The 9838-nt window shown below is 37.2% G+C and overlaps 1 protein-coding gene across 4 annotated transcripts in view; it reads right to left on the bottom strand.

Moving 5' to 3' along the window:
* The window catches only part of LOC107598743 (Krueppel-like factor 12), a 28382-nt gene extending 23793 nt beyond the window's left edge, over positions 1–4589 (bottom strand). For all 4 annotated transcript variants that reach the window (XR_001610591.1, XM_016290167.1, XM_016290166.1 and 1 more), the window contains exon 1: positions 4410–4589. The gene's annotated coding sequence lies outside the window, so the exon portion shown is untranslated. The remainder of the gene's footprint in view (positions 1–4409) is intronic.
* Between the last annotated feature and the right edge of the window lie 5249 nt (positions 4590–9838).

Genomic DNA, 9838 nt, shown 5'->3' on the forward strand with positions numbered 1-9838 from the left:
TTTTTTTTATGGTATTGTTTATTGCTTATTGTGGCTTTGTTGTATATAGGACCTCAGAAAATCAACAGAGAAATAAAGGGAGAATGGGACAGTTATATGAAGACATTTAACATTTTTAACATTTATAATCAAATATTTTGCTAAAAATATTTTGAATTCCACGTGTGTGCATTTTTGAATAGTGACATAAAAATGTTAAATCAAGAACCAATGAAATGATTCATGCAAAAAGACTGAGCCAATTTAACACACTATTTAAATTGTGAGATGAGGAAAGACCGCAGAATTGCCATCAAGACACACTTTTAGTAAACTCATAGCCAAATGAAACACATAAAAATCACAATATTGATTCATTTTACTTCACCAGAAAAGCATTGCACATATAATACAAATATTCAATATGTCGCTCAATCCAAATAATCACCCATCAAGGTGTTTGAAAGTCTTGCCTGTTTCACAGCTGGAAGAGATCTGCCCGCATTCCCATTAGGCTGTGCAGACTCTGGGGGCAGCGATAACCCTCCCCAGCTGTCCTGAGCATTGTGGGAAAGCCTGAGCCTCTTCTAGCGCAATGCCAGAAAAGATTCAGCCCCTAAAGCACAGCTTGAATGCCAGTAACCAAGCATGCTAACTAGCATGACCGCTAACCACTCAGAGACCGAATATCATACAAAGAGTAAACTTACAGAAAAGAAGCAAAGAGAGAAGGGAAGCCGAAGGAAAGGAGGACAGGAAAGGAGGACAGGAAAGGATGTGATCGCTAGAGATTACGCAGCCCTTCCAAAACTTCCAAAACAGATAATGACTACCAAGCACTCATTTTTCTTTTCACATACTCAAAAGACATGCGTTTTTACCCCTTCAACGATATTAGCCTTCTTCCCTGAGTGTTATGATGCCCCTGCTCGTAATGAGCAAGGCAGCTGTGTTTGTTTTCCAGCAGTGCATGCTCACACAGGGCTGGGTAAGAATTGTTTTTCCTTCTCTGCCCTCGGTGAGGCTGAAAGACTCACAGCTGCAACTAAAGACTGGGGAAAAGTGGAGAAAGTGAACAAGAACGAGCAACTGCAGGTGAAAACCAAAGAAGAAGCAGAAAGAATTGAAGAGAGAGAGAGAGAGAGAGAGAGAGAGAGCAAGACATAAAGAGGTCTAGAAAAAGTACAGCTTTTAGCTCTTCCAAAGTAGCTCGCCCTGACAGCAGCAGTGGGGCTGAAGACAACTGTCTGGCTTTGACAGATCCCTAACCAGGAACAGATCCCACATGAAACTCTCTCCCTGTTCCTCTTGCATTTGGAGGTCAGGCCCCACCAGGAGAGGCCCTGGGGTCAGAGGTAAAAGTTCAGTCAAAGTGTTCACAGGAAGTGCATCCGCTATACAGGCTCTGGTTGTAGCCCTTTTGCAGAGCTCAGTTTAATGGGCCAGGCGGTCACTAGGGAGATCTGCTGTTTCCCGTACTGTACAGGAACCTCCCTGCCACTTCACTCTTTGTAGGTTGGTGACTCATAAAGGAGACTGAGTTCCTCTGATTTCTGTTCTGCATGCACATTTGTGTAGGTGTGTGTAAGTGCTTGGCTGCGTGGAAGCATCTGGGTTTCTATGCCAAGAAGATCAGTTTGAAAGCAAAAGATTGAGCTTATCTTTGAGTACTTCTAGTTAAATTTCCATTAACAGTTTTGGCTGTTAGACAAGTCTTTAATATATACAGTACTGATTAGGGATAACCATCTAAAAGTAAACGTTTAACAATACCAGTATTTCTGTAGTATTGGTATCACTGAGTACTCAGTTCGATATTAATTTGAGTGTTATCTCTGTGAATGCAGCTGCACGTGTGAATTAACAAATGTACATCTTGGTTAAACAGCTTGCCTTATTTGGCTTGAGTTATAAATGTATACACAGATAGTGATTGTTAAAAGGTGATACAAGCCTGGAATATGTTTTAAAATGTCATATTCACGCACCTTGCAGGGTCCTAATGTACTTCCACTGACCTTCCACTGTATATTATGCACTATCCAAAAAAAAAAAAAAAAGGTCACGGGGGCAATACCCTTTCAGAAGGTACTACTATGTTCTTTTTAATAATGATATACCTTTCTTGTACTAATATGCAATCTTTAGGGGTAAATAGGGTACTAAGCTGTACCTTTCGAAAGAGTACTGCCCCAGTGACCACTGTTGAATTTTTTTTCAATTCAATTTTTTGAATATTGACAAGCATAATTTAAATAATAAACACTTTGAAAAAAAATGAAAATATGTTTACATTATACTGTGTATGTGTTAATTTATTTGTTTGTTTGTCTGTTCATCAAAGGTCAGTTCAATTTATTTGATTATTTATTACTATTTGCATAGAAAATAAATAATACATACTTCAAAAATGTCAAAACTATGTTTACATTACACTATTTAATTATTTATTATTTACATTGCACTATTTTATTATTTATTCGATTTTAACTAAAGGTCAGTTTATTTCATTGCTCTTTATTACTATTTACATAGTAAATAAATAATACATAATTTGTTTACGTTACACTTTTTTTTTTTTTTACTTTATTACAAAATTTCAACAAATATGTTTACATTATGTATGTATGTATGTTTGTTTGTTTGCTTATCAAAGGCCAGTTCGGTTTATTTCATTGTTCTCTATTACTATTTACAAATAATACTACTTCAAAAACGTCAACACTATGTTTACAGTACACTATTTATTTATTTAAATTAAAGTTTAGTTATGTTTATTTCTTAAAAGAAAAACTAAAAAAACACTGCAAAACATTGTTTACATTACACTTTGTTTATTATTCATTTAAAGTTTATTATTATTAGATTTTTTTATATAAAGGTTCAGTATCACAGTAAGTTTGCTGTGTTTTCGAAATTGAAACCAAATGTCAAAATCATGAAACTTCACAACTGTATCGACTACTGAAATTTTAGTCATAACAAACTTATTACTATTCACGTCATATCTGAATAAACATAACAAGTGTTGACAAATCCACAACAATTTTTACATGGGTACCAACCACCGAAAACACATTTTTAAACTTCCATCAATCGATTTATGGGTTGCGGGGATGCTGGAGCCTAACATCTTGGACCGTAGGCAGGGAAACACCCTGGATGACTTGCCAGTCCATTACAGGGATTCTAAAAACTTGCAACACAAAATTCATTCCACACCTGATTCACACCCCCTCAAACTATTGATCCAGATCTTGTTTGCCGAAGCCCACACATTCACCCTTCAACAGCAGCTCTCTTTCTCGCCCACTTTGTGTTCCTAAAGACAATCTACAACAACAACCACCCAGAGGTGAACCTTGCAGAGCTACAGCTGCCTCACTGGGTCATTCAAGCGCCACAGCGAGAGGAAAGTTTGCTTATTTTATTGACATTTCAGGTGAAGAAATGCTTCCAAAAACACGAGACCCAGTGACCCCCAAACTTCCTCACCATGCAACTGCAGCACAAAGCTCATCCGGTGCAGACGCGACAGACACCAGACACTGATCAATACTCTGGAGGAACTCTCAGGTGCGGTTTCTGTTCTGCGGTGCAGAGGATGCTGTATATTTATAGCTACTTAAATAGTATTTAACTTTAATAGTACTGTGGATTCTTTGAATGATGTCTAATTATTTTTCAGAGCTTTGAAGGTCTGATTGACTTGGCTAGGAATACCATGTCACATACTTGAGAGGGAAAATCATCCATGCCAAATCAGACCAACAGATGCAACCAAGCTCTAGTTCCTTACTGGTCTACAACAAAGCTACTGTTCTTCTGTGCAATTCTTGTATGTACGTTTATGATGTATTGTTGTATCAACAAATTTTGAAGCAGTTCTTGCAAAAGTAGAAAACAAACAGACAGAGAGAGCAAGAAAAGGGAAGTAAATGCAATCCTGGAGTCTTTCATAAATACCCATAAGAAAAACAAACCCTTTATATAGCATTTATGTAACATTCATAAATGAAATCAGCCCTTATATGACATGAAACAAATAGGAAGAGAACATGCAGCAAAGACTGCAATACTGTAAACACTGTATAAATTCCTCAATAATATACTTGAGTAAAATAAATAATACAAATAAGTCAACAGCAATAAAAGTTATAAAGTCACACTGATAAGAACTCTTAATCTATTCAATTTGAGCTTTTAAATTTTACTTATTAAATGTACTAATTGGTTAACACTGAAACTCTAAATAGTCATAATATTTATTTTATTTATTTATTTATTTTTATTCATAAAATAAAGACTTGAGGAGCTCTTATTTACAATTTTAACTGGCTTTTAAATGACAGCTGACAGGTCCATAGTTTAACAAACTAGCAGTCTAAGTAGTGATAAACTGGAAAAAAAAAACATTAGACATTACTGACCTTGTTTATTAACCTCAGCTATTGACAGTGAGAACCACTATCCTTACAGTGTCCCTCTGCCTCCCTCTTTTCTGTCTTGTTTTCCTCTGTCGCACTTTCTGATGTGACCCCCTTCTCTCTCTCTGTCTCTCCTCCGCCGCCGTGTGTTTCTCAGGAGGAAATGAATGGATGGCTCACACGGTGTTGTTCTACTCACAGAGCTCGGGTCACATGACCAGGCTGAATGAAGAGAGGGGGTGGACCCTCGGGCTGCCAGGCGAGAGGACAAGGAATGTGTGTGTGTTTGTGTGTGTGTGTGTGTGTGTGTGTGTGTGTGTGTGTGTGTTGGGGGGTGTAGGTACTGTATAAGCATATGAGAGAGAAGGTGCCAGACTATGAAAATGTTGTGAGTGTTTATATGTCAGTAGAGTTTGTTTATTTTAATTAAAAAAAAAAGTTTTATAGCTCTCTTATTGTATGTCAACTGTTGTCTTATTTGTGTATATTTTTATTTCTCCTCTTAAAAATAAAGAGTCTTCATCTAGCGAGAGGACAGGATGTGTGTGTGTGTGTGTGTGTGTGTGTGTGTGTGTGTGTGTGTGTGTGTGTGTTGGGGGGTGTAGGTACTGTATAAGCATATGAGAGAGAAGGTGCCAGACTATGAAAATGTTGTGAGTGTTTATATGTCAGTAGAGTTTGTTTATTTTAATTAAAAAAAAAAGTTTTATAGCTCTCTTATTGTATGTCAACTGTTGTCTTATTTGTGTATATTTTTATTTCTCCTCTTAAAAATAAAGAGTCTTCATCTATGGTTTAATGATGAACTTTTAACATCCACAGAACCTTGCTATTACACAGAAGGTTCTTTATTGTGGACAAAATGTTCTTTTGATTATTAAAATGTTCTTCACACTATGAAAAATGGTTATTTTAAGAACTGTTCACTGAAAATAGATCATTTATTAAAAAAATAAATGTTTCAGAATACACAACAAAAAAGACAAAAAATGTTTTTATATTTTATGTACAGTAGGTTTATAAATGTTTCAAAGTATATTTATATCTATCTATCTATCTATCTATCTATCTATCTATCTATATATATATATATATATATATATATATATATATATATGTTTCAAAGTTTCAAACTCTCTGAACATTTTAGCATGGTGATGGATATGACAATGTTAATGTATTTGGTCTTGGCGGAACAGATCTGCTACAAAGTATATATATATCTCTCTATCTATCTATCTATCTATCTATCTATATATATATATATATATATATATATATATATATATATATATGTTTCAAAATATATATATAATATATTTTTACACACACACACATATATATATAATATATTCAAAGCATTTAAAAATATATTTTCCCTTTTATTTCATATATGAGCTTCACTGTTTACAACATATATTTAAAATATATTTTGGCCAGACAATATGAAATATATTTAAGGCCTGTATTTTTTGCTGTATGGGCAAAATGGTTCCTAAAAATAATAAAAGTACTTATAGGAGAAACACCTGAGACAAAGTTGATACTTAAATGACATGAACTGAAGATATCCATGAAGTCACCTCAGCAATGAAATACAAACCTCTGAGCAATAAAACGTGCCTCTGGGGATGAACAAAAGTAAATAAACAATCACTGATTGATTTTTATTGCTCAGAGGTTGCTCTTATAGCTCAGGAGACTTAACAGAGATCTAAAAGCATCTTAAAGATGAAGAAATGCCAGGATGGTAGTGAACTCACCATGTTGTCTAGCTAGGAGCATTATATTTTGGTCCTCAAGCTCTGCTGCTTACATGGCAAAAATGATCCACCACAGTAAACCAGCACTGGGCCAGAGGTAACAATGCACCAGCATGTCAATGACCTGCCCACAGAAATGGTGGTCACCATTCCCAAGTGGATACAGAGTGTGTGACTTCTGATGTTTTTAGGAGACTACACTACACAGACTACAAATATACAGCTAAATATAATGAATAAATTAGATATAAGGTTAAATAAGACAAAATGCATGTGAGAATTTATGTTTTAAACAATCCAGAAATAAACTGTTTTCATCCTGTGTTAATGAGCAACCAAAATGTCCATCCAGAGCAAGCACTAGCTTCCTCTGGATGGACCTCCCTAACATATGTGTGTGTGTGTGTGTGTGTGTTTACAGCTAATTGAGGAAGTCTGGGGGATGTGTGTGACTCTCTTTAGAGGCCAGTCGTCAGTTGCCATGGCGACCTGCTCTCCCACCTTGTGTCGGTCCTGTGCTTTTGTGGAGGTGTGAGAGGAGGTGGAGGACTCTCTCTAGCTTTCTTTCTCTTTCCACCCCCTCTCACTGCACTACTGTATCTCAAAGCTGTTAAAAACATCCCTTCCATTTGAACTATTTGGTTAGCTTAGCTAAAGTGAACATGAAGTTGAGTGTAATTAGGAATTGGTTGCTTACAGGTAAAGAATTACTGTGAACTGTGGACAAAGGCTGTATAAATTGTCAAACTGCATTTGTCGTCTGTTTAGCTGCTTCGGTGCCATTGTAATCTGAAAAGAAAACACACATTTTACATGGATGTTTAGTGGTTTCAGCAGATGGAGCGGATATCCATCACACAATCTGACAGAAATGTTTTTCTTGTATTTCTGAAAGGATTGACAGGACTTTATCTGCTGTTGGTGCAGGCGTTGAAATGTTCATTTTAAGTAAGTCAAACTGCATCAAGAGAGATGATTGGACTGTTGACTTTGGCTTGGTCTTTTTTTAATTCCCAAGGGCTTGAGTTTGCTAAGCTCTGTGATATGAAGAGAGAAATGAAAAAGTGTGGAGAATAAATGTAATTATTGCCTTGGATTACTGAGCTTCTGCAGAAGCTAGCATGATGGCTTATAAAAATAAATTTGCCTGCTTGTCTTAGTGTTAATTCACTGAAGTGGTGTCAATCAACTTGAGGTAATTGTTTGAAATTATTATTTGATATATTATTACAAACTTTTTAAGATTGAGATTATATACTAAAATAGCTTTAGAGAAGTTGGCAGTCACTGTGCATGTGAACTGCTAGCTAGGTTGCTAAAAAAGCCAGTGGAAGTGAAGCCCAGGGCAAATGTATGCCTGACTACTCTAACACCTGCCTTCAAGCCATATACATGACTCTTATAAAGAAGAAAATGCCTTAACAGCCTAGCTAAGATGTGTATACCTGAGGATACCATAGATGTTTTAAGAAAATATAATTAAAATGGAGGAACTAGACCTTGAAGGAGAGTCTAATCTGTCTCAATCGGTATCTGTGCTCTTTACAAAGACAGTAACGCAGGCTCTTTATTGGAATCCATGGTTTCATGAAGAACCATTAACATCCATGGAACCGTTGCATTGCACAAAGGTTCTTTACAGTGGAAAAGGTCCTATAGATTTTTAAAACGTTCTTAAAACAAAGAAAATTGGTTCTTTCAAGAACTGATCATTGAAAAGTTTGTTGGGGAACCAAAAATGGTTCTTCTATAGCATCACAGCGAAACCCCCCCCATTTGGAACCTTTGTTTTTACATGCACTTTAAAAGTTTAAGTCCGAATGAAACAATGATTAATCTTTTGTAAAATCTCATTGTCTGATTTTTGCACAGTTGATAACAGATCTATAATGTGATTGTAGATTGGCTTCGTTCAGTATGTATACAAATTAATCAGACTACAATTGACATTGTGTGCTTGCTCCAAGAGACAAAAGTGACATTCGATGTGTATTTAATCATACAAGTATTTGATTACGTATTGTGTTATGTATACTTGGACAGACAGATGAAAGCTGTAGCTCGAATACACAAAAACCCTGTTTTTACTAGATTGTAACTGTGCAAGTAAACTTAATATGTGTGGATTTCACTGCCTCGGACCTATAAAGGATGACTGAATAGCTGGCATGAAATGAACCTTGTCAGCTAACATAGGCATACACACAGCACTGACCTAAACAAACATTTATATTGTTTCAGCTGAAGGGCCCCGAAATCTTCAATCAAGTACACTGGACCAGACTGTGAGAAAGAAAGAGAGGTAGACTATGGTCACTGAAACATACAGGACAGAGGGAGCATTAAAAATACTAATGATAATAAAATAAATAGGAAAAAAAACATTAATTAGTGCAGCAATTAGGTTACAGCTGTCAAAGCTGAATGAATGAATGAATAAATGAATAAATAAAACTGACAAAGCCACAACAAAGTTCTTCAACTTAAGCTTATTTATTTCTATTTTTCTAAGTTTGTCATCAAATATTATATTGTTTTAATTCATCTTTATTTGAATAGCTTTTGTTTGAGTTAACTATAACAACCCTGGTTTAAAATATGACATTTAAGCTTTCTATCTTTGTGAGTAAGCTATATTAGAGACAGATGAAGACATGGCTCTCTGAATAGGATGCGTGGTGATTTGTTGAAATTTAGCTCAGGGTCCCAAACATGCACGCAACGGTTGCTATTGTAATCTAGGAGGCTGTTTGTGTTTGTTTCTGAAGCTCGAGACCCCCAGGTTGACACTTATCTATATTACCATCAGTGTCCACAAATACAAACAGCATGAACACATTGTGAGGCATTATGGGTAATTGACTGCACTGGGAAGGGATTGCGTATTATGACGCAACATATCGTGTGTAACGGGGCTGACGAGATGTGAGACGTGTGGATCCATCTGCAAGCTTTATTTAAAGAGACGTGGTATAACAGGCAGGGTCGAACAATGGCAAACAGGTACATGGCGGGCAAAAACACAAGAATAGTCCTAGGGCTAGCGTAGGTCACCGATCGGCAGACAGAATCACAGGGGCAAGACGAGAGGGAGAAATCCAGGAAAACAGGCAAAGATCAGAAACTGCAAAAAAACAGGCAAGGCAAAACAAGGAAAACACGGAGACTTAGAAAGGGGTACAGGCTAAACAATACTCAGCAGAGGAAGGTGGTTAGAGTGGGTGTTATATAGTGAGTGAGGTGATTAGAAACAGCTGTGTGCAATGAGTGCAAATCAGTGCAGTGTGCAAATTGTGCAAAGAATGATGGGATATGTAGTCCGGGGTGCTATGCAACAGTTTGTGTTGTGCGAGAGTCAATGTAATAGAAAGGGTGACCTCTGGTGGTGAATAAACGGAAGTCCATAGACCGAATTCGTGACAGAGCCCCCCCCCCCCCAAGGAGCGGCTTCCAGACGCTCCAAACACTAAACGATCCAGGTGGGCGGTGGAACGGAGGCGGAAGAGGGGGAGGGACGGAAGGCCAGGTCCAAGGATAGGAGAGACCAGGGACTGAGGCAGAGCCGGCGGAGCTGAGGACCACCACAGCAGAGCAGACGGGACCGAAGATCCCCACGGCGGAGCAGAAGACCACCGGAGCCAGACAGTAGACCACCACGGCGGGGCAGAG

The sequence above is a fragment of the Sinocyclocheilus grahami genome, unplaced genomic scaffold (assembly GCF_001515645.1).
Source record: "Sinocyclocheilus grahami isolate Dianchi unplaced genomic scaffold, SAMN03320097.WGS_v1.1 scaffold255.1, whole genome shotgun sequence".
NCBI lineage: Eukaryota > Metazoa > Chordata > Actinopteri > Cypriniformes > Cyprinidae > Sinocyclocheilus > Sinocyclocheilus grahami.